Consider the following 25928-nt stretch of genomic DNA (forward strand, 5'->3'; position numbering starts at 1 on the left):
GGCACTCTCAGCTTCACAGAGTTCGCAAGTACGAACTCAGGATCTGCTTGAAAACAGCAGGGCGTCCTCGCGACCAGGCCGGCCGCATTTAATCCAAAATCGAAGGTTGCCCAACAGTGACGACGCCACACAGCAGAGAGTTCAACGCCTTTAATGAATGGCTGTAGCGCAACAGGGTAACAGTCTCACCCCCAGATCCATCAACAGCCCAACGCGTTTCAAGCACTACGATGCTCTTGTTCACGGGCAAATGGCAAAGAAAGATGGCAGGCAGTCAATCAGGAACAGCTGATAAGCACACAAACTAGTCCCGCCTCCGTGGGCGTATGCATGCAGAGCATGCTGGTACTGTGAGTTCCTGTTGTTTTCACCACAGTGGGTGCCTATCCATCCTTCACTATAATCCAGCATTATTACCCCAGTGGGTTGAAGGGAGCTGAAAAAACACCGCTGAGCTTAAATCCAAAGTCCATTCACACGGCACTCTCAGCTTCACAGAGTTCGCAAGTACGAACTCAGGATCTGCTTGAAAACAGCGGGGCGTCCTCGCGACCAGGCCGGCCGCATTTAATCCAAAATCGAAGGTTGCCCAACAGTGACGACGCCACACAGCAGAGAGTTCAACGCCTTTAATGAATGGCTGTAGCGCAACAGGGTAACAGTCTCACCCCCAGATCCATCAACAGCCCAACGCGTTTCAAGCACTACGATGCTCTTGTTCACGGGCAAATGGCAAAGAAAGATGGCAGGCAGTCAATCAGGAACAGCTGATAAGCACACAAACTAGTCCCGCCTCCGTGGGCGTATGCATGCAGAGCATGCTGGTACTGTGAGTTCCTGTTGTTTTCACCACAGTGGGTGCCTATCCATCCTTCACTATAATCCAGCATTATTACCCCAGTGGGTTGAAGGGAGCTGAAAAAACACCGCTGAGCTTAAATCCAAAGTCCATTCACACGGCACTCTCAGCTTCACAGAGTTCGCAAGTACGAACTCAGGATCTGCTTGAAAACAGCGGGGCGTCCTCGCGACCAGGACGGCCGCATTTAATCCAAAATCGAAGGTTGCCCAACAGTGACGACGCCACACAGCAGAGAGTTCAACGCCTTTAATGAATGGCTGTAGCGCAACAGGGTAACAGTTTCACCCCCAGATCCATCAACAGCCCAACGCGTTTCAAGCACTACGATGCTCTTGTTCACGGGCAAATGGCAAAGAAAGATGGCAGGCAGTCAATCAGGAACAGCTGATAAGCACACAAACTAGTCCCGCCTCCGTGGGCGTATGCATGCAGAGCATGCTGGTACTGTGAGTTCCTGTTGTTTTCACCACAGTGGGTTCCTATCCATCCTTCACTATAATCCAGCATTATTACCCCAGTGGGTTGAAGGGAGCTGAAAAAACACCGCTGAGCTTAAATCCAAAGTCCATTCACACGGCACTCTCAGCTTCACAGAGCTCGCAAGTACAAACTCAGGATCTGCTTGAAAACAGCGGGGCGTCCTCGCGACCAGGCCGGACGCATTTAATCCAAAATCGAAGGTTGCCCAACAGTGACGACGCCACACAGCAGAGAGTTCAACGCCTTTAATGAATGGCTGTAGCGCAACAGGGTAACAGTCTCACCAACAGCCCAACGCGTTTCAAGCACTACGATGCTCTTGTTCACGGGCAAATGGCAAAGAAAGATGGCAGGCAGTCAATCAGGAACAGCTGATAAGCACACAAACTAGTCCCGCCTCCGTGGGCGTATGCATGCAGAGCATGCTGGTACTGTGAGTTCCTGTTGTTTTCACCACAGTGGGTGCCTATCCATCCTTCACTATAATCCAGCATTATTACCCCAGTGGGTTGAAGGGAGCTGAAAAAACACCGCTGAGCTTAAATCCAAAGTCCATTCACACGGCACTCTCAGCTTCACAGAGTTCGCAAGTAGGAACTCAGGATCTGCTTGAAAACAGCCGGGCGTCCTCGCGACCAGGCCGGCCGCATTTAATCCAAAATCGAAGGTTGCCCAACAGTGACGACGCCACACAGCAGAGAGTTCAACGCCTTTAATGAATGGCTGTAGCGCAACAGGGTAACAGTCTCACCCCCAGATCCATCAACAGCCCAACGCGTTTCAAGCACTACGATGCTCTTGTTCACGGGCAAATGGCAAAGAAAGATGGCAGGCAGTCAATCAGGAACAGCTGATAAGCACACAAACTAGTCCCGCCTCCGTGGGCGTATGCATGCAGAGCATGCTGGTACTGTGAGTTCCTGTTGTTTTCACCACAGTGGGTGCCTGTTAGACCTGTCAGCCCTTTGGGTGGTCCCTCCTCATCATTATTTATTTTGTCCCACTTTTGCCTCAAACCCTGTTTGAATTTTTCCTTTTTGGGAACCACCAGACTTTTTAGTGTTGCTGCAGATTCAGGGAGCCATTTTACCTACCCCTGAAACTTCTGTCTGAGGGCCTGAAGCACAAAATGGTGGCCACCTGTGACATCACCAGCATCCACTGGAACCTACCAGCACCTTCCAGAACATTCCAGAACCCTGTGACAGTTGGAGGCGGTTTGGAATGTTGGGGAGTGAAGAGAGAGAGTTGGCAGTTGGAGCTGGCAGTTGGCACCTGACTGGTGAAGAGAGAGCAGCACAACAGTGAAGGAGGAAGGAGTGAAGCAGCAGGGGTGGAAACTTGTGCCTGGAGTGGGGTCCATAAACCCACCCTTGATACTAGTCCCTACTGATGGATCCCAGCCTGTAGCCCTGTGTGGGAAGAAGCCAGAAAAACTCATCCTAAGGACCTGGACAGCAGGAACAGGCCTTAGAAGCAGAAAGCAGCAAGATCCTGACCTGGAAACTGGTTTCCCTGGAGTCCGGCGTCGAGTAGCCTAAGACCTGGAGCCCGAGGTGGAGAAGCGGCGCTGACTGAAGAAGCAGACGTCATACCCGGAGCCGCCTGAGGTCGTGAGAGGGCGTCGACGGAGGTCGTGAGGAATACCAAAGGTCGAGGAGGAAGTTAACCGAGGTCGAGTGAGCGGCGTCATCGGAGGAGTGAAGTCCGCCCTCCGGAGTCGTCGGAGACCGAGGTGAAGTGTACCGGAGGTCGGGAGTGAGGATCGCACTCCGGAGTCGCCCGGAACCTGAGAGGAGGAGCACCGGAGGTCGGGGGTGAGGATCGCACCCCGGAGTCGCCGGAAGTCGACATCGAGGCCAGGCCGGCCGACGTCATCGAAGCCGAGAGCGCCATCGGACCGGAGCCGCCCGAAGTCGACATCGAGTAGAGACTGCCCGACGCCGTCGAATCGGAGGTCGAGATCGAACCGAGGCCGCCGACATCGGACCGGAACCGCCTACCGGCGTCGTCTAGAACTGACATTGTGCCGAGGCCGCCGAGACCGAACCGGAACCGCCTCACGGCATCGAAACGACTCCAGCGGCGTCGGAACATCAGAAAAAGGGCAGTAAGTGGAGTAGAGGGCGCCTAAGGCCCTGTGGAGACCTGAGAGACTGCTCTAAGGGGCTAGGGAGGTGCTGGAACCAACCTGATTGTGCCAGGGGTGAATTGGGACTAACCTAGAGAGGTTGTGTGGAGAGAGAAAGCCAGGGCACTGGTATTCCCCCCTTGATCTACCTCAGTTTAGGCCTCAGCCTTGTCCCAGCCAGGGAGTAGAACCCCTCAAGCCTTCCACAACCCTACAAGCTGTGCCTGGGCCAAATCAGCCCTTAGGAATTGAAAAGTGATCTGATTACATGAGTGTTGCTGTATACTTTTAATTATTTATTGGGGGCACTGTATTTATTGTGGTTAACCTATTTATTGCTTCACTATATTTATTGGTCCACAGGACTTGTTGGTGTACAATATTTATTGGTGACAGTATTTATTGCCTCAGAATATTTAATTGCCTGTATTACCTGCACTGTTAGTTATGTCCTTTATATTTATGATCACCCCGATTTATTGAATCTCCAGACAGTATTTATTTGACCTGCACTATTTAAAATTTGTATATTGTGATTGACTTATTTATTTTTCCAATCAGCAACTAAGAGAAAAAGATAAAGAAAGATATTTTCATAATTTTTACGGTGTAGAGTCGTTTTTGGAACGGATGCACGCATGGTTATTGTTTGGGTATGTTGTATGCTTAGCACGGAGCCTGATTCCTGACCACTCGAGCCAAGCTACCACAGTGTGTTCGGAAGACCACCACCACCCCTTCTAGTGTGGGAGTGGGTTTCCAACATAAATTGGTGTTCAGTGGTGGGATAGAGCTGTGCCTACGCATACTCAACAATAACTGTGGGTAGTCCATAGGCTTACACCGGGAGTTTTCTCAAGAGCGGCCTTCCTAATTGTGGGTTTTTGTTTTTTCCAAATTTACTCTGGTGGTGGGAGGAGGTATTATTAAAGGTACCCCCCTGCATAGTTACTGCACAAAAACCTGTCCTCTAACCTGAGTGGGCAAGATGGAGTTTGTACTAGAAAATCTAGAAACGTACACTGTGGCCCAACTCAGGGAGTTTTGCCAGCGGGAGGGGGTGTACTGTCCCCCAGGAGCAAAGAAGGGTGCACTCCAAACCAGCTTAAGGGCTTGGGGGGAGGCACGACGGGAAAGCAAGGCTGAGGAGGAAGACAGGGATGGAGAGCCTGACCCCGAGGGGGCTGAGATGTACCAACCTGAGGTGGGGAACCTGTCAGCAGGGCCCAGAACCATTTCTAGGAAGGGCAGCAGTGCCTCTAGCGGTGGCTTGTCTGAAGTGGAGTTAACAGACCGGAGGGAGAAAAGACAGCTCACATGGGACTTAGCAAGGCTGGAGAAGGAGAAGGAGGAGCAGAGGATGGCCCATGAATTACGACTGAAAGAAATAGATCTTCAGATCCTGAGAATCGGGGCACAACCTGTTCCTAATGGTGGCAGCCAAACCCAAGAGATCACCAGGGAACCTAAACCATACCTGCCAAAGGACATAGTAGCTAGCTATGGAGTGGGCGACGATATCGCCAAGTGGCTAGCGGCCTATGAGGTCTCGTTGAGGGCCCATGGGGTTCCAGAGAAGTATTGGGGAGGGGGATTGTACAAGTACATGCCTCCAGCTGGTAGGGATGCTTTATTGGCCCTCGAGGAGGATGAGCAGACCCACTACCCCACCATGAAACTGGCGCTCATCAGAAAGTTTGGACTAACACCTGAAAAGTACAGACAGAAGTTCAGGGGTAGTCACAAACTGGGCACGCAGAATTGGGTGGACTTCCTGGACTATGCGAAGAAGGCAATGGAAGGTTGGATTCAGGGCAGTGAAGTGAGGAACTACGAGGGGTTGTTTGACCTAGTACTGAAGGAACACCTGCTCGAGAAATGTTTCCCTGAACTGCGGCAACACCTGGTGGATAGCAAGCTGACCAGTCCCCGGAAGCTTGCTGAGGAGGCGGACATTTGGGCTAGTACCCGGGTGTCCACAAGGGGGACTGGAGGGGATACTCAAAAGGCCGGACAGGGCGCCCCCCAGAAGAAAGAGGGAGGGGAAAAGAAAAAGGAGTTCTCCAAAGGCCCCCAAAATAACTTCCAAGGGAAGGGAATAGGATTCACCCCTAAGGCTAACCCGCCCGGAAACCCTAATCCTGGCCAGAGTCAGCAGCCAAGGGTTGTCCATTGCTATGAGTGCGGTGGCGTTGGACACTATAAAGGAGATCCGAAGTGCTTGAAACGACCACCCCCTCCCACTGGAGGAAAGACCCCCGGAGTAGCTAGTGCAGTGCTCGGGGAGGAGATGCCCTTAACTAAGGGAAGGGAGTGGGCGGGTGTCACTTTAGTGTCCCTGGGAGAACGGGAGATGGTTCCTAAGATCCAGGTGCCCGCAAATACCGCAAAGTATGGGCAGTGGGTCACCATCAACGGCCAAAGAGGGGAGGCTCTGAGAGACACAGGAGCCAGTATGACTATGGTGCGTAGTCAACTGGTGTCTCCAGAGCAGGTAATTCCCGATGTACTCCACCCAGCCGCGATGGCTGACGGCAGAACAGGTCACTATCCCGTGGCCGAGGTTCCCTTTGAATGGGGGGGGGGTTGCAGGTTCACTTCGAGTTGCCGTAAGCCCTGCCGTGCCAGTCGATTGTCTGCTGGGGAATGATATGGAGCACAACGCTTGGAAGGAGGTGGAATACCGGACTCACACCGAGATGCTGGGTACACCTGACTGGGCCTGTGTTAGCACAAGGTCCGCGACTACCCGAAGAGGGAGTTCATTTCGGCTGGAGCCTGGAACAAAGGCCCAGCCAGCTGCCAGTCAAGGGAAGAACCGAGGGCAGGAGGAGCCTGCCTCGGCGTCTCCACCCCGTAGGACGGATAGGCCACCGGAGGTGGTGGACCAGGAGTCTGCGGAGGGGGGCGTTACCGACCTGGAGGACCTACCCATCCCGGCCGAGTGGCACGTGGAGGGAGGCCCGTCCAGGGAGGAATTCTGCCAGGGCCAGAGGGAGTGCCCTACCCTTGAGGGGCTGAGGCGACAGGCCGAAGCCCAGGCAGCAGGGAACGTTGAAGGGAACTACAGTGTTTACTGGGAGGATGGCCTCCTCTACAGTGAACCCAAGGCACCCCTACATGGATCGTCACGAGCCTTGGTAGTTCCTCAACGTTATCGAGCCTTCCTTCTGGAGTTGGCTCACGAGATACCATTGGCAGGACACTTGGGGCAAGACAAGACCTTCGCCCGTCTTGTCCCACACTTTTATTGGCCTCAGATGAAAGTGTCGTCCGATACCTACTGCCGGACATGTGTGTCTTGCCAAGCCAGTGGGAAAACAGGGGTGAAGCTGAAAGCTCCCCTGGAACCACTTCCTGTCGTTAGCACCCCCTTTGAAAGGGTGGGCATCGACATTGTGGGTCCGTTAGATCCGCCAACATCAGCTGGTCACAGGTTTATCCTGGTTCTGGTGGATCATGCCACACGGTACCCGGAGGCAATACCTCTGAGGACCATAACAGCACCTGTTGTGGCAAGGGCCCTGATGGGAATCTTTACCCGAGTGGGTTTTCCCAAGGAAGTTGTGTCCGACAGGGGGACCAACTTCATGTCAGCGTACATGCGGGCCATGTGGAAGGAGTGTGGAGTGACATACCGGTTCACCACTCCTTACCACCCCCAGACCAATGGTCTGGTGGAGAGGTTTAACAAAACCTTGAAGGGCATGATCAGAAGTCTGCCTGAAAGCCTGCGGAGGAAATGGGACGTCCTCCTACCCTGTTTACTTTTTTCCTACAGGGAAGTGCCACAGAAGGGAGTGGGCTTCAGCCCCTTCGAGCTTCTGTATGGGCACCCTGTACGTGGACCTCTCAACCTGGTGAGAGACGGATGGGAAAGAACTCCCAGAAAGCTTCCCCAGGATGTGGTGAGCTACATGCTGGCCTTCCGGAGCCAAATGGCTAAGTTGTGGAAGCAAGCTTCTGACAACTTGGAAGCCAGCCAAGCAGTGATGAAGGCGTGGTATGACCACAACGCTCACCCGGTGGAGTTGGAGCCTGGCCAGAAGGTGTGGGTGATCGAACCAGGAGAGCTTAGTGCCCTCCAGGATCGCTGGTCAGGACCCTTTGAGGTGTTGGAGAAGAAGGGTAAGGCTACCTACTTGGTGGACCTGAAGACCCCTCGTCAGCCCCTGCGGGTGCTGCATGCCAACCGCCTCAAACCCCACCACGAGAGGCCCGAAGTCATCTTGATGATGGTGACTGACGGAGGAGAGGACGTGGAAAGCGAGCCTCTCCCTGATCTGTTTGCGTCTCAAGAGAAGGATGGGTCGGTGGAGGGAGTGATTCTCTCCCCATCTCTAACTCCTGAACAGCAGGAGGACTGTCGCCAGGTCCTGGGGCAGTACTCCTCGTTGTTCTCCCTTGTCCCGGGTAGGACTCACCTGTGCGTCCATGACGTGGACACAGGAGACAGCCCACCTGTGAAGTCCAAGATCTACCGGATGTCAGACAAGGTGAAGGCCAGCATTCATAGTGAAGTCACTAAGATGCTGGAGCTAGGAGTGATCGAACCTTCTAGCAGCCCCTGGTCCAGTCCGGTGGTGTTAGTACCAAAAGCTGCACCACCGGGTGCCCAACCAGAACTGAGGTTCTGTGTGGACTATCGGGGACTGAATTCAGTGACCAAAACTGATGCTCATCCGATCCCTAGGGCGGATGAATTGATTGACCGGCTGGGAGCTGCCCAATATCTAAGTACCTTTGACCTTACTTCTGGGTACTGGCAGATCTCTTTGACTGATGGAGCAAGGGAAAGGTCAGCCTTCTCCACGCCCAATGGCCACTACCAGTTCTGTGTGATGCCCTTTGGGCTCAAGAACGCACCTGCCACGTTTCAGCGCCTGGTAAACCAGATCCTCACCGGAATGGAGAGTTTCTCTGCTGCTTATCTGGATGACATAGCCGTCTTCAGTAACAGCTGGGAGGATCACTTGCGTCACCTGCAAGCTGTTCTCCAGGCCCTGAGACAAGCTGGATTGACGATCAAGGCCAGCAAGTGCCAGATCGGGCAGGGGTCGGTAGTGTACCTTGGACACTTGGTGGGTAGGGGAGCGGTGCAACCCCTCCAGGCGAAGATCGAGGCCATCATGGCCTGGAAACCCCCCAAGACACAGACTGAGGTCCGAGCATTTTTGGGCCTCACGGGATACTACCGCCGATTCGTGAAGGGGTACGGTACCATCGTAGCCCCCCTCACGGAGCTCACGTCCAAGAAACAACCTCGACGGGTAGTCTGGACGGAGGCTTGTCAGCAAGCCTTTGAGAGATTGAAGAAAGCCATGTGCGAGGCCCCGGTCTTAAGGGCCCCAGACTTTTCCAAGGAGTTCATTGTCCAGACAGATGCATCAGAACATGGCATTGGGGCAGTGTTATCGCAACTCAACGAAGAGGGTCTGGATCAACCCGTGGTCTTCCTATCCCGGAGACTACTTCCCAGGGAACAGAAGTGGAGTGCAATAGAGCGTGAAGCCTTTGCCGTGGTATGGGCTCTGAAGAAGTTGCGGCCATACCTGTTTGGCTCGCACTTCCTAGTTCAGACCGACCACAGACCCCTTCGTTGGCTGATGCAAATGAAGGGGGAGAATCCCAAGTTGTTGAGGTGGTCTATTTCCCTACAGGGGATGGACTTTCAGGTGGAACATCGGCCTGGAGTGGACCACGCCAATGCAGACGGTCTCTCAAGGTATTTCCGCCTTAGTGATGAGAACTCCCAAGGGGTTGGGTAGCTCTCAGCTGGGGGGGACGCGTGTTAGACCTGTCAGCCCTTTGGGTGGTCCCTCCTCATCATTATTTATTTTGTCCCACTTTTGCCTCAAACCCTGTTTGAATTTTTCCTTTTTGGGAACCACCAGACTTTTTAGTGTTGCTGCAGATTCAGGGAGCCATTTTACCTACCCCTGAAACTTCTGTCTGAGGGCCTGAAGCACAAAATGGTGGCCACCTGTGACATCACCAGCATCCACTGGAACCTACCAGCACCTTCCAGAACATTCCAGAACCCTGTGACAGTTGGAGGCGGTTTGGAATGTTGGGGAGTGAAGAGAGAGAGTTGGCAGTTGGAGCTGGCAGTTGGCACCTGACTGGTGAAGAGAGAGCAGCACAACAGTGAAGGAGGAAGGAGTGAAGCAGCAGGGGTGGAAACTTGTGCCTGGAGTGGGGTCCATAAACCCACCCTTGATACTAGTCCCTACTGATGGATCCCAGCCTGTAGCCCTGTGTGGGAAGAAGCCAGAAAAACTCATCCTAAGGACCTGGACAGCAGGAACAGGCCTTAGAAGCAGAAAGCAGCAAGATCCTGACCTGGAAACTGGTTTCCCTGGAGTCCGGCGTCGAGTAGCCTAAGACCTGGAGCCCGAGGTGGAGAAGCGGCGCTGACTGAAGAAGCAGACGTCGTACCCGGAGCCGCCTGAGGTCGTGAGAGGGCGCCGACGGAGGTCGTGAGGAATACCAAAGGTCGAGGAGGAAGTTAACCGAGGTCGAGTGAGCGGCGTCATCGGAGGAGTGAAGTCCGCCCTCCGGAGTCGTCGGAGACCGAGGTGAAGTGTACCGGAGGTCGGGAGTGAGGATCGCACTCCGGAGTCGCCCGGAACCTGAGAGGAGGAGCACCGGAGGTCGGGGGTGAGGATCGCACCCCGGAGTCGCCGGAAGTCGACATCGAGGCCAGGCCGGCCGACGTCATCGAAGCCGAGAGCGCCATCGGACCGGAGCCGCCCGAAGTCGACATCGAGTAGAGACTGCCCGACGCCGTCGAATCGGAGGTCGAGATCGAACCGAGGCCGCCGACATCGGACCGGAACCGCCTACCGGCGTCGTCTAGAACTGACATTGTGCCGAGGCCGCCGAGACCGAACCGGAACCGCCTCACGGCATCGACACGACTCCAGCGGCGTCGGAACATCAGAAAAAGGGCAGTAAGTGGAGTAGAGGGCGCCTAAGGCCCTGTGGAGACCTGAGAGACTGCTCTAAGGGGCTAGGGAGGTGCTGGAACCAACCTGATTGTGCCAGGGGTGAATTGGGACTAACCTAGAGAGGTTGTGTGGAGAGAGAAAGCCAGGGCACTGGTATTCCCCCCTTGATCTACCTCAGTTTAGGCCTCAGCCTTGTCCCAGCCAGGGAGTAGAACCCCTCAAGCCTTCCACAACCCTACAAGCTGTGCCTGGGCCAAATCAGCCCTTAGGAATTGAAAAGTGATCTGATTACATGAGTGTTGCTGTATACTTTTAATTATTTATTGGGGGCACTGTATTTATTGTGGTTAACCTATTTATTGCTTCACTATATTTATTGGTCCACAGGACTTGTTGGTGTACAATATTTATTGGTGACAGTATTTATTGCCTCAGAATATTTAATTGCCTGTATTACCTGCACTGTTAGTTATGTCCTTTATATTTATGATCACCCCTATTTATTGAATCTCCAGACAGTATTTATTTGACCTGCACTATTTAAAATTTGTATATTGTGATTGACTTATTTATTTTTCCAATCAGCAACTAAGAGAAAAAGATAAAGAAAGATATTTTCATAATTTTTACGGTGTAGAGTCGTTTTTGGAACGGATGCACGCATGGTTATTGTTTGGGTATGTTGTATGCTTAGCACGGAGCCTGATTCCTGACCACTCGAGCCAAGCTACCACAGTGTGTTCGGAAGACCACCACCACCCCTTCTAGTGTGGGAGTGGGTTTCCAACAGTGCCTATCCATCCTTCACTATAATCCAGCATTATTACCCCAGTGGGTTGAAGGGAGCTGAAAAAACACCGCTGAGCTTAAATCCAAAGTCCATTCACACGGCACTCTCAGCTTCACAGAGTTCGCAAGTACGAACTCAGGATCTGCTTGAAAACAGCGGGGCGTCCTCGCGACCAGGCCGGCCGCATTTAATCCAAAATCGAAGGTTGCCCAACAGTGACGACGCCACACAGCAGAGAGTTCAACGCCTTTAATGAATGGCTGTAGCGCAACAGGGTAACAGTCTCACCCCCAGATCCATCAACAGCCCAACGCGTTTCAAGCACTACGATGCTCTTGTTCACGGGCAAATGGCAAAGAAAGATGGCAGGCAGTCAATCAGGAACAGCTGATAAGCACACAAACTAGTCCCGCCTCCGTGGGCGTATGCATGCAGAGCATGCTGGTACTGTGAGTTCCTGTTGTTTTCACCACAGTGGGTGCCTATCCATCCTTCACTATAATCCAGCATTATTACCCCAGTGGGTTGAAGGGAGCTGAAAAAACACCGCTGAGCTTAAATCCAAAGTCCATTCACACGGCACTCTCAGCTTCACAGAGTTCGCAAGTACGAACTCAGGATCTGCTTGAAAACAGCGGGGCGTCCTCGCGACCAGGCCGGCCGCATTTAATCCAAAATCGAAGGTTGCCCAACAGTGACGACGCCACACAGCAGAGAGTTCAACGCCTTTAATGAATGGCTGTAGCACAACAGGGTAACAGTCTCACCCCCAGATCCATCAACAGCCCAACGCGTTTCAAGCACTATGATGCTCTTGTTCACGGGCAAATGGCAAAGAAAGATGGCAGGCAGTCAATCAGGAACAGCTGATAAGCACACAAACTAGTCCCGCCTCCGTGGGCGTATGCATGCAGAGCATGCTGGTACTGTGAGTTCCTGTTGTTTTCACCACAGTGGGTGCCTATCCATCCTTCACTATAATCCAGCATTATTACCCCAGTGGGTTGAAGGGAGCTGAAAAAACACCGCTGAGCTTAAATCCAAAGTCCATTCACACGGCACTCTCAGCTTCACATAGTTCGCAAGTACGAACTCAGGATCTGCTTGAAAACAGCGGGGCGTCCTCGCGACCAGGCCGGCCGCATTTAATCCAAAATCGAAGGTTGCCCAACAGTGACGACGCCACACAGCAGAGAGTTCAACGCCTTTAATGAATGGCTGTAGCGCAACAGGGTAACAGTCTCACCCCCAGATCCATCAACAGCCCAATGCGTTTCAAGCACTACGATGCTCTTGTTCACGGGCAAATGGCAAAGAAAGATGGCAGGCAGTCAATCAGGAACAGCTGATAAGCACACAAACTAGTCCCGCCTCCGTGGGCGTATGCATGCAGAGCATGCTGGTACTGTGAGTTCCTGTTGTTTTCACCACAGTGGGTGCCTATCCATCCTTCACTATAATCCAGCATTATTACCCCAGTGGGTTGAAGGGAGCTGAAAAAACACCGCTGAGCTTAAATCCAAAGTCCATTCACACGGCACTCTCAGCTTCACAGAGTTCGCAAGTACGAACTCAGGATCTGCTTGAAAACAGCGGGGCGTCCTCGCGACCAGGCCGGCCGCATTTAATCCAAAATCGAAGGTTGCCCAACAGTGACGACGCCACACAGCAGAGAGTTCAACGCCTTTAATGAATGGCTGTAGCGCAACAGGGTAACAGTCTCACCCCCAGATCCATCAACAGCCCAACGCGTTTCGATTTTGGATTAAATGCGGCCGGCCTGGTCGCGAGGACGCCCCGCTGTTTTCAAGCCGATCCTAAGTTCGTACTTGCGAACTCTGTGAAGCTGAGAGTGCCGTGTGAATGGACTTTGGATTTAAGCTCAGCGGTGTTTTTTCAGCTCCCTTCAACCCACTGGGGTAATAATGCTGGATTATGGTGAAGGATGGATAGGCACCCACTGTGGTGAAAACAACAGGAACTCACAGTACCAGCATGCTCTGCATGCATACGCCCACGGAGGCGGGACTAGTTTGTGTGCTTATCACCTGTTCCTGATTGACTGCCTGCCATGTTTCTTTGCCATTTGCCCGTGAACAAGAGCATCGTAGTGCTTGAAACGCGTTGGGCTGTTGATGGATCTGGGGGTGAGACTGTTACCCTGTTGCGCTACAGCCATTCATTAAAGGCGTTGAACTCTCTGCTGTGTGGCGTCGTCACTGTTGGGCAACCTTCGATTTTGGATTAAATGCGGCCGGCCTGGTCGCGAGGACGCCCTGCTGTTTTCAAGCAGATCCTAAGTTCGTACTTGCGAACTCTGTGAAGCTGAGAGTGCCGTGTGAATGGACTTTGGATTTAAGCTCAGCTGTGTTTTTTCAGCTCCCTTCAACCCACTGGGGTAATAATGCTGGATTATAGTGAAGGATGGATAGGCACCCACTGTGGTGAAAACAACAGGAACTCACAGTACCAGCATGCTCTGCATGCATACGCCCACGGAGGCGGGACTAGTTTGTGTGCTTATCAGCTGTTCCTGATTGACTGCCTGCCATCTTTCTTTGCCATTTGCCCGTGAACAAGAGCATCGTAGTGCTTGAAACGCGTTGGGCTGTTGATGGATCTGGGGGTGAGACTGTTACCCTGTTGCGCTACAGCCATTCATTAAAGGCGTTGAACTCTCTGCTGTGTGGCGTCGTCACTGTTGGGCAACCTTCGATTTTGGATTAAATGCGGCCGGCCTGGTCGCGAGGACGCCCCGCTGTTTTCAAGCAGATCCTAAGTTCGTACTTGCGAACTCTGTGAAGCTGAGAGTGCCGTGTGAATGGACTTTGGATTTAAGCTCAGCGGTGTTTTTTCAGCTCCCTTCAACCCACTGGGGTAATAATGCTGGATTATAGTGAAGGATGGATAGGCACCCACTGTGGTGAAAACAACAGGAACTCACAGTACCAGCATGCTCTGCATGCATACGCCCACGGAGGCGGGACTAGTTTGAGTGCTTATCAGCTGTTCCTGATTGACTGCCTGCCATCTTTCTTTGCCATTTGCCCGTGAACAAGAGCATCGTAGTGCTTGAAACGCGTTAGGCTGTTGATGGATCTGGGGGTGAGACTGTTACCCTGTTGCGCTACAGCCATTCATTAAAGGCGTTGAACTCTCTGCTGTGTGGCGTCGTCACTGTTGGGCAGCCTTCGATTTTGGATATATATATACATATAGATGTATATATATATATATGTTCACTGAAAAAATTAAATGCACTGCTGATGACTTCACATACTAACTGATATTGGTGTTTCTATGGTTTTGAAAATGGTAGTCTGTATTTTAGAGTGGATGTATCAAAGGTTATATTAGGGCATGAGGAGGTGCATCAGCTTATCATGTGGATGATGTCATCAGTGATGTCATCAGTGATGTTATTTGAGATGTCATCAGTGATGTTATCAGTAATGTCACTGACCATGTCATGAATGATGTAATATGTGACATCATCAGCAGTGCATTGCGGGGGCGCGAGTTATAGTTAGCAGAACTAACTATAACGGTGGAATTTCTATGGTTTTGTATGAGTGAAATGTCCAGCTTACTATAACTTCCCAGAAACCTATGTTTTTTTCAGTGAATTTGTAAGGCTTTTTAAATGCTAATTTCTAACTATAACGTCCCTGAAACCTATGGTTTTTTCATTGCATTTGTAAGGTTTTTTAAATGCTAATTTCTAACTATAACGTTCCTGAAACCTATGGTTTTTTCTCAGCCGCGGTCGGTAGTAGGAGTTCCTGTAGGGTGATGATGTGGGGAGGGGGAGGGGCAGAGTGGGGGGTAGTAAACTATGGATTAAGGAGGTTTACAGGTAAGTAAACATATAAATTAATAAAACAAATTTCGTTGCGTGCACTGCATCCCCAAATGCGATGCAGTGCACGCAACGAAATTCGTTTTATTAATTTATATGTTTACTTACCTGTAAACCTCCGTAATCCATAGTTTACTACCTCCCACCCTGCCCCTCCCCCATGTCACCGCCCTACAGGAACTCCTACTACCGACCGCAGCTGTTTTTTCTGTGAATTTCAAAGGATTTTTAAATGCCAATTTCTAACTATAACTGGCCTGAAACCTATGGTTTTTTCCAGTGAATTTCAAAGGTTTTTTAAATGCTAATTTGTAAATGTAATATTTATAAAACCTTTTTTTTTGTAAATTACAAGTTTAAAAAAAAAGATATTTTGTAACTCTAATATTCAATAAGTATTTCCTTTTATTTTTTCATTTTAAATTAATTATGTAATGTCCTATGTCTTTAAAAATATATGTACCTATCACGCCGGGTGCGCAAATTCAAGCCGCCATATTGGAAAAGTCGAGAAGGAGCCGCGTTAGGATTGTGATGGGTGCGTGGCCCCGCGAAACATCATATACGCATGGGACCGAGTCAGGTGCGCAAATACTATGCGACGGGTGCGCGGTGCATGGCCCCGCGTAACATCATATACGTATGGGTTTGTGCCATGTGTGTGTTTCATATGCGACGTGTGCGCGGTGCCGGGTGTCGCGTAACATCATATACGGTCTGGGTCACACCGGGTGCGCGACTCCCGTAGAATTTTTTTTTTAAAACTATATATATATATAACTTTAATGTACATATCAGAGCAAGAGATTATCTAAACAATTTTTTTAAATAATATATGTGTAGTTGTAATAAACTTATATTATTCTTAACTATATTTTCGCGAAGTCACGTTGGGTGACAGTGTGATTGCTGGACTGCATGGGTACTACCTGGGTAATCGGAGGAGTGAATTAGTAGTCTGTAGGTGGTTAGAGGACTACATTGATAGTGCACATGTGATTGTAGCACTGCATGTGTTAGTGCCTACGCCATTGCATGAGTACATGGATAACAACAGGATACCTATAGTGCTGCAAGGAGAGTGTATGGTGAATTTGTGAGTGCTTGAATTTTGGCAGAGTGCTTGGATAAGGACATGGGACTGGCTGGGTAATTGGAGGAGTGCATATGTAGTAACATGGAGATTACTAAACTGTATAGGTAGCACTCAAAGGATTGTAGAAGTGCATGAGTTAGTGCCTGGGTAACTGCATGAGTACATGAGTACTGACTGCATGTTTAGAGTAATGCAAGGAGAATGCAAGGTGAATTTATAAGTGCTTGTATTTTGGTGGAGTGATTGGATTAGTACATTGTACTGTCTGGGTGATTGGAGTAGTGTACGGGGAGTGACAGTGTGATTGCTGGACTGCATGGGTACTACCTGGATAATTGGAGGAGTGAATCAGTAGTGTATAAGGACTATATTGATAGTGCACATGTGATTATAACACTGCATGTGTTATTCCCTGGGTCATTGCATGAGTACAGGGATAGCAACAGAATACCTAGAGTGCTCCAAGGAGAGTGCATGGTGAATTTATAAGTGCCTTTGTTGTGGCAGAGTGATTGGATTAGGACATGGTACTGGCTGCGTGATTGGAGGAGTGCACGGGGGTGACAATTTGATTGCTGAACTGCATGGGTAGTACCTGGATAATTGGAGGAGTGAATCAGTAGTGTATAGGTGGTTACAGGACTACATGGATAGTGCACATGTGATTGTAGCACTGCATGTGTTAGTTTCTCGGTCATTGCATGAGTACATGGATAACGGCAGAATACCTAGAGTGCTGCAAGGAGAATGTATAGTGGATTTATAAGTGCTTGAGTATTGGCAGAGTGATTGGATAAGGACATGGGACTGGCTGGGTAATTACAAGAGTGCATAGGTAGTAACATGGAGATTACTAAACTGTATAGATAGCACTCAAAGGATTGTAAATGGGTACTGACTGGATGATTGGAGTACTGCAAGGAGTTTGCACAGTGAATTTCTAAGTGCTTGGGTTTGAGCAAAGTGATTGGAATAGTACATGGTACTGACTCGGTAAATGGAAGAGTACATGGGGAGTGATAGTGTAATTGCTGGATTGCATGGGCACCACCCGGGTATTTGCAAGAGTGAGTCAGTAGTGTATAGGTTGTTACAAGACTGCATGGATAGTGCACATGTGATTGTAGCAGTGCATGTGTTAGTCACTGGGTCGTTGCATGAGTACATAGATTGCGAAAGGATACTTAGAGTGCTGCAAGGAGAATGTATAGTGAATTTATAAGTGCTTGAGTATTGGCAAAGTGATTGGATAAGGACATGGAACTGGCTGGGTAATTAGAAGAGTGCATAGGTAGTAACAGGGAGATTAGTAAACTGTATACGTAGCACTCAAAGGATTGGAGAAGTGCATGACTTACTGCCTGGGTCATTCTATGAGTACATGGGTAGCGACTGGATGATTAGAGTGCTGCAAGGAGAGTGCATGATGAATGTATAAGTGCCTGTATTTTGGCAAAAGTGATTAGATAAGGACATGGCAGACTGACTAAAAGAGTCCACAGTGAGTGACAGGGGGATTGCTGGACTACATATGTAGTGCTCTGGATATTTTATCACTGCATCAGTTAGTGCATAAGCCATTGCATAAATGCATGGGTAGTGCTTGGATACTAACTGGGTGTTTGCACAACATAGAATCAGTAAATTATTTCTCATGTACTTATAAAATCACATATTCACTACGTTTGCACTCCTGTAATCAGTCAGTCATCTCTTAATAATTCAGTGAATATACATACAACTATATAAATCGAGAAGTGGAGAAGTGTGGCTCACTGGTTAGAGTAGGCAGACCTGGAAGCAGAGGTCAGCCTGGGACCAGGGTTCAATTCCCGGCTCAGCTGGGTCTTGAGTCCATAAATTCTCCATGGACTTGATAATTCTCGCTCCAGTGCATACTTGATTCATGGGTTCACACTCTGCGACTCTGGGCAATAGCTTGCTTAATCTCCACAATGGCCCCTCGCGGCGGGATGCCTGGATTTCACCTTGTGGATGCCTTGCTGGGTTATCTCACAGGGGAATACCAGGACGGGTTCCCCAAGCAAGCGCTTAGAGACCGGTTGGTGATTTGCGCTATATAAATATCTGTACATTTACATTACATTTACATCTTAACACATACATGAGTCATTACATACTATCTAGTTAAGTAGAAAAGTACAACATACTAGAAAGTGTAAAACGTGGTGGTTTATTTTTGAGCTACATCTTGAGTATTAAATCTAGAAATGTGTGATGTTATCAAACTATACCTCTCAACAGACTTAAGAGAGAAGACTAATTTACAACACCTTTTATGAGCATTTCTAAAACCACACTTTTATTACACATCTTTACCATTGTATCTAAAATTATGTGGCATCATTCAACTATACCTTTGCTCAGACTACAAAAAGAAGCATAATTGACAACACCTTATTTCACCATTCTATCTTAAAACATATGGCATCATTTAACTTTACCTTCTGTACAAACTAATAACTGGAACGTAATTATTAACACCTTATATAAACATCTTTCAAAATGCACATTTCTACTGCATGTTCCACCAACTATCTAAAAATATGAGGCATCATTCAGCTATATTCAGCTATACCTTTGAACAGACTTAAAAATATATATATTACTGTAGAGACTGTTTTTTAAACGAACTTTAAGTACAATGAAACTAATTCCAATATGCATCTCTACATTTGATAATATAAACAACACAGTTTTAGAATAATGTCAAATCTTTTTTAAAGAAACCTAAAAAATATATAACTCACCTTGCAAATAAATCTGTTGAATGAAAAATCTCACACACTCAGGCAGGATTTTCTTTTGCACACAGTCAATATAAATCACCAGACTCTGCAAGGTGAAACCAGTAATGGCAAGATTCCCCTCTCTTTTTCTATACAAATACACATAAGCAACAAATGACATTGCTTCCCAGAGATTTTCAAATTGTAAAATACATTTTCATTGGTCACAAATAATATCCCTCATCAACTGACTTCTTTACCCCTTCTGCTTAATGTCAGTTTCCATAGCAACAGGTCATGCAATATTCAACTTAACTGACAGGTCACAAGTTCACCACACAATGTTGCAAATGACAACAGCAGGTGTGGTTGGCTTTGCAAATCATGACCTTATCCTTTCTCCTATACCTTCCACTTTTTACTAACCAATAAGAAACTTGCTTTTTAAACAAAGTAAAATGCAGCCTATTTTTTAATGTACAATTCGGCACATGCATCAATGTAGGCTTTTGCGATTCCTCAATTGCGATTAGTAAGGAATCGCAATTAAGGAATTGCAAAAGCCTATGCATGTAGGAATCGCTAAAGAAATAGCGATTCCTACACATTCCTTAATTGTGACTCGGATATTGCGAGTCGCAATTAAGTAATGCCGTCCCATTCATTCCTATGGGCCTCTAGGCTCATAGGAATGAATTGGAGATTGCATAAGCAATTTGCGAGTACCAGCATGTGTGTGCGCAACATGAAACTTTGAAAAATGCACAAAAGTGCAATTTTCAAAGTTTTTGCAAATTACCATGAAGTCCAACTTTATGGTAATTTGATCCCCTTATTAGCGAAATCGCAATTTTTTTTACTTTAATGCATTGCATTTAAGGAATCTCAATTTGGGATTCCTTAAATGCAATCGCAATTTAAGTAATCGCAATTTAGAGATTGCTTAAATTGCGATTTTTGCATTTGGGATGATGCATCCCAAATGCAACAATACCGGTCGCAAAGGGGCAGATTCTGAGAATCTGCCTGTTTGCGACCGGTTTTTCCTTTGATGCATGTGCCTGGATGTTCTTAAACAGCCAATCAAATCTCTACTTTCTTAAAAACACAATTTTGTCCACCATTTTAGATATCTCTCATTCTACCAACCGACTACCTCAGCTACAGACAGCTTTTCATTATCTCCAGGCATCACTTCGAGATGCTTTTAGTGTGGCTTGTTGGGCACAGCTATGTTTTCTGGTGCAAAAAGTATGCTGAACGCAGTGGTATTGACAAAGATCTAACTTTGCAAAATGTAGACATTAAATGGATTGGACAGAGAGGGTTAAAGTGGCACCAATTGAGGCCTTTGGTTAACACCTTTTTACATCTCCAACCCCCTGACCTAATGATTGTGCATGGTGGTGGCAATGACCTAGGCACATTGACTGGGGTAGGTCTGGAAATGCTAATGAAGGACACCTTTGCAGAATTGATGTTGCTTTTCCCCCAAACTGCCTTTGTATACTCTAACATATGCCAAAGACAGAAATGGAAGTGGTCCAATCAATTTTGTCCTCAGATTGAGAAAGCTAGGAAGAATTTCAATAACGCTGTTTCTGCTCACCTCAGAGACAATAGAATGGGCTTCCATATATAACAATAATCTACGTTTCCATATGGAGGGCATCTACAGAAGTGACGGAGTACACTTCACTGATGAAGGGAACAGAGTGTTTCTCAACAACCTAAAGCTCTGCATCCGCACTTACATGTAGCTGCAAGAAACTCATCATAAACACAAGGGCTCTTTTTAGCGCCAATCAAATAGCCAACATATAACCTAGATTTGTATTAAAAAAAAATCCTAATTATTATGGAGTAGCGCAACCAACGCGACTTAGAGCCGCGCACCCATCGCGTTCACACTAGGGGGCCGTGCTGAGCGCCGCGCACCCATCGCGTTCACACTGCTGGCCATGCTGAGTGCCACACACCCATTGCGTTCACACTAGGGGGCCACACTGAGCGCCGCGCACCCATTGTGTTCACACTGGGGGCCACGCTGAGCGCCGCGCACCCATTGCATTCACACAATGCGGCCGCGCTGAGCGCCGCGCTAGGGTCGTAACACCAATTTTTTTCACAAAAAAAAATATCCACTATCATTAATTTTCATTCGCCCCGGGGCCCCCATCCCCCGGGGCATGCCTAAATGTTTAGGGACTGCAGGATGAGCCCCAATCCCCCACGGTCCCGCCGGCTCCCAAGCTCCTGCGGGAGATGGCATTGCTTTTTCACACAGGGAGCTGCTGACATGCAGCTCCCCGTGTGGAAAACCAATCTGCTTTGGATTTTGGAAGCGAGAGCAGGAAACCTGCTCTCACTTCCAAAATCCAAAGCAGAGTTTGATATGACAGGGCGAGAGCTATGCTCCCGCCCTGTCATAGCAAACACCAGTGTCCCGGGGGTGGGCACCCTGGGACACTGCAGGAGCCGGCCCTGGGGGGTGGCAGTCCCAAGGGTCATCAAGGGCTCCAGGAGGGGGGATGTGTTCCCCCCTCCCAACGTGTTTGAAGCCCCAGGGAGGTGGTGGCCCCCCACATATTAAAACAAAAGGGGTCAGTCACCTCCTGGGGCTGCGGGAGGGCCACATGCACTCCAGCATATGATATACATAGCCCTGGGGAGGTGGCAGTCCCCGGGGCTGCGGGGCCCCCCGCAGGCCCCTGCTAATGAATTTATGGTGCCCCCGGGACCTGGCCCACCCTGGGGCTTTTTTTAAACAATGCGCAGGAGCCCGTGCTTTGTTTTTTAAAATAATTGTTTGCTTTTTTTGGCCCTGGGGGTCCTTGTGGGACCCCCTGAGCACTCCTGGGGGGTCAGGGAGTTTCTACCCTGCCCCCTTTTCTTGTTTTTCACCTTTGTTTTACTGTTTTCTTATGACTCGGTTCTACCGAGTCACAAGATGGCTACCAACACTTCCTGGTTTGGAGTGTTGAGAGTCAATCACAGTGCAGCTCGTGGTCGGGAGGGGTCGCGACTCCACCGCGTCCCTATATATCGAAACTTTTATTTTTTGAATTTCTCAGCAACTACTGAACAGATTTACACCATTTTAAAAAAGGACGCTTTCTGAACCAAGCGCTACCTTTTTGCTAAATTTGGTGTAATTCCGTTCAGCAGTTCGGGCTGTAGCCGTGTCTAAAGTTTCCTATGGGAAATTGATTTTCTGACCTCTATTTTTTTAATTTCTCAGGAACTACTGAATGGATTTACACCATTTAACAAAAAGGACTCTTTCTGAGCCAAGGGCTACCTTTTTGCCAAATTTGGTATAATTCCGTTCAGCAGTTCGGGCTGTAGCTGTGTCTAAAATTTCCTATGAAAAATAACACGGGGTAAACACGTTTTGGGACCCCCCCTTTTTTCTCGGTCCCCGCTTCACAAATCACCCCGAAGCTTTCAAGACAGGAGCGGACCGGAGCGCCCCACTAGTTTTGAAAATTTCACAAAGATTCGCCAAAGTTATTAGGAAAACAAAAAATGCTTTTCCTATGGAAAATAGGTCCTAATTATAAGTGCCTACTGGCGAATTATATATATATATATATATATATATATATATATATAATTAGGGCTCCCTGTTTTATGGTATTTATTTTTTAACATTTCCGTCTGTATTTATCCATATTTATTTTTTGTTCATTTTATCTATATTTATCCACATTTATTTTTATAGCAAGCAAAAAAAGAGGCTGCAGCTTGTAATTTTTCACATTTATTTAAATAGTCAATGCACGCTTGCATTCGGTTGTGATTGATGTATAGATTTATATATATGCCAAATGAAGTATACTTATTACATTCATCTGAAAACTTTGCCATTGTAGTACAAGCACACGTTCAAGCTCCTAGAGTCAGAGTGCTCGAGAGGACCATATCAGCTGTTTCCCATTGTAGCCCAACGCCAGTCGTGTGGCACTTTTCATGAGGCGTATAATTATTGGTATACAAAGCAGGATCAATGATATAGTTGTGATCCACTGTTATATGTGCTTCCTAGGAGCTCCTATACTTTGGTTTTAAAACTATCTTTAGTACAACACTGAGAAGGATGTCATGTAATAGCTACAATGTGCAATGTTCCAAAAAAAGAAGACAAAATAGACCACCGGTCTCTGTAAAAAGCTATACGTTCCCTAGCCCGGTCAGAGAAAAGCAACCTGCAGTAATTGTTCGCCATCCACCACACGCCAGGAGTACATGCCGATCTCGCACCCTATCCTGTCCAGCTATTTATTATTTTGTGGACTTCCTTCCACACACTTCTACACACCCTGCTTCGCCTCCCACCCCCTGCAGCTAAAAACTTAAATCTCGAAATAGTGCACTCTGATACCCTAGGCGCGCTCCTGCTTCTGAAAAGTGAGAAGTTTAAACATCAATAAACAGAGGAACATTGCATGCAGCACGTAGAGGGGATCTGCACTAGCCCCATCCATCTGTAGTTTCTCCCTTAACACCAGTCAGGAATTAAACCACGATACCCGCACCAGATATGGAGCCCAAAACTCGAATTTCAAGGCGGCACCGAGAAGTGTGATTCAGGCGTGAAGGATCGCTCACCTCTCCACTTAAAGTGAGGTTGACACTACAAAAGGCCATTCCCCCTCCCTTGCTCCGCGCTATTCAAATAATAAAACATAGATATGCACCCTCCCTTTCACTTACATTGGCTTTGAAGTGGCTGGGGGGCTGTTATGCCCACACTTTCACATGGATCCGACCATGATTAGGTGAAAGAAACTAATTAGGAATTGTCAGCAGGGGTTTTGGGGCAGGCAGAGTGCGTCCAAAGATCTACACCAGGCAGAGGGGCGTGGCAACCCTGCGCTGGAGCAGGGCTGTGCAGAACAAGTTTCTGAATCAGTTTCGGCAGTAATTTACTGTTTCTATTCATAAATACAGACAAAGGAAAAATAGTTTCCCGTCTGTATTTATATGTAAATATCCGTTTAAATGGAAAACCAGGAGCCTTATATATAATATATAACACATAATTCTTTTTTAATTCAGCTTTGGAATTTACAAAGCATTGAAGTTTAAAAATGCAGCAGCAAGCCCTCTGACAACTTTGCACACCCCTTCCTAATAAAATAATGCAGATTTTACCATTATTTATCCTCCCTTTCTGTGCACTTGTCTTTTAAAAATAACACAATTAAAACTGAGTTACGGTTTTGGCATAAGTGCAAAACCACCTCAACTGGGCCTCGGTCTTTCTCCTCTCTGTTTTGAGGCCATCCACGTATTTTTCTGAAATATTGCCTTTTTGACCATTATGACCTCTAGCAGTCTTCCCTGTAGTGGTAATACTTCCAGCATTCACATATCCCCCTTTATGGAATAAGTAACAACATGCTTGAACTGCTAGTATTGAGTTGTCTGGTTGTTTTGTAGCGTGTCTTTGGTTTCCAAGTGTAAATGGTAATTAACATGTACCAATAATAAAAGAAGCTTCACTCAGGAAAACAATCCTGCAGTGCCCTGTACTAAACAAACATGCACGGAATAGACAACTCTACAATATGCACTACAGAGCTCTCATGTAATAAAAAAGACTGCCACAGGAGGTGAGGGTAAAAAGGGTGTGCACTATGAACCTTAAAACACCTATCTTTAATGCACTGAAATACATCAGGTCCAAAACCCCCCGGTCATTCTTATGCATCATTGCTTGGCCCTCACCAACATGACCCCAGAAGCTCCGCGCATCCTCGTCTGTAGGCTTCTGTTCACACTTAAGAATCCATAGGTGATGCTCATCCTTAGACCTTCAGGCTCTTGCTCACCATCAGTTGGTCTGTTAAAGACCCACTTATTAACAGGACCCTGAAGCTCATTTCCACACTCTGGTCCTCTGACACTCCTGCTCGTGCTCATGTCCTTAAGGTTCCAGCTCACTCATCATCTAGACACCAGCTTTCCCTGTTCACTGTAAGACCCTGTAGCTCTTGTTTACTCTTACCTGGAAGCTCTGGGACAGCCTCATTTCCCTAAGGACCAAGTTTACCATAAGATTCTGCATTACTTATATATCCGTATAGCTTCCTTGATGTTTTGCTCACCCTAAGGGCATGAGGTTTACTATGATCACCAGACGACTGAAGCTCCTGCTCACCTTCAGTCCTCGCAGCAGGCATTGGGGGTGAACATATACTTCAGGGGCATTGTTCAGTTCAGGTCCCTGAGCCTCAAGCTCACTCTCAGGGTCCTGAGGTTTAAGCTCACTCCAAGGTCTTCAATGCTCCTGCATGTCCCAATGGTTCTTGCTCACCAGGGGGTGCTAAGGCTCATGCTAAGTGCCATTTACTCGTGGCTTCTTGCCCTACTCAAGTAACCAGAGGTTCCTTCTCAGGGACATTATTAATTGGAGCTCCGGTCCACCTTACGCCCGTGGCGCACATGGCATCCTCAAGTTTCCGAATCCTCTTACTTTAACATACCAGAAGATTCTGTTTCCCTTCAGATCACTGACTTTCCCAGTCACCCTGAGGTCTCCTGATATAATAAGTCCAAAAACTCACTGCTAAACTTCAGGCTTCAGTGGCAGTACGCATCCAAGTCTTTCATGGACCCTTTTGATTGCCACACAGAAGTATTTCTGAGTGTGATGTCATAGGGGGTGTAACAGAGCTTAGTACTTGTTGGTTTTTATACTGTGGGAAGAGACATGATCTGAATCTGCTTGACATGCTGAAAGAAACCACTTCAACTACAGCCATTCTTTTCATTGTATGTATATTACCTGTGCCCTTTGTCTCTCTTTCGCTCCCCACACATATGACCAGTCCTTCACTCCTCCTGCTAGTGTTTATCTCTCTCTTCCATTTCTTTCCTCTCATTTCACCTGCACTCTAACGTTCTCACCCACCACATCTATTAGATTTTCTATGTTTCTGTATGTCTGTCCATATGTCCTACCAACTTTTCATTATGTCTCCCGCCCTCTATCTTTCTGTCAT

The sequence above is a fragment of the Triturus cristatus genome, chromosome 4_1, assembly GCF_964204655.1.
Source record: "Triturus cristatus chromosome 4_1, aTriCri1.1, whole genome shotgun sequence".
Classification (NCBI taxonomy): Eukaryota; Metazoa; Chordata; class Amphibia; order Caudata; family Salamandridae; genus Triturus; species Triturus cristatus.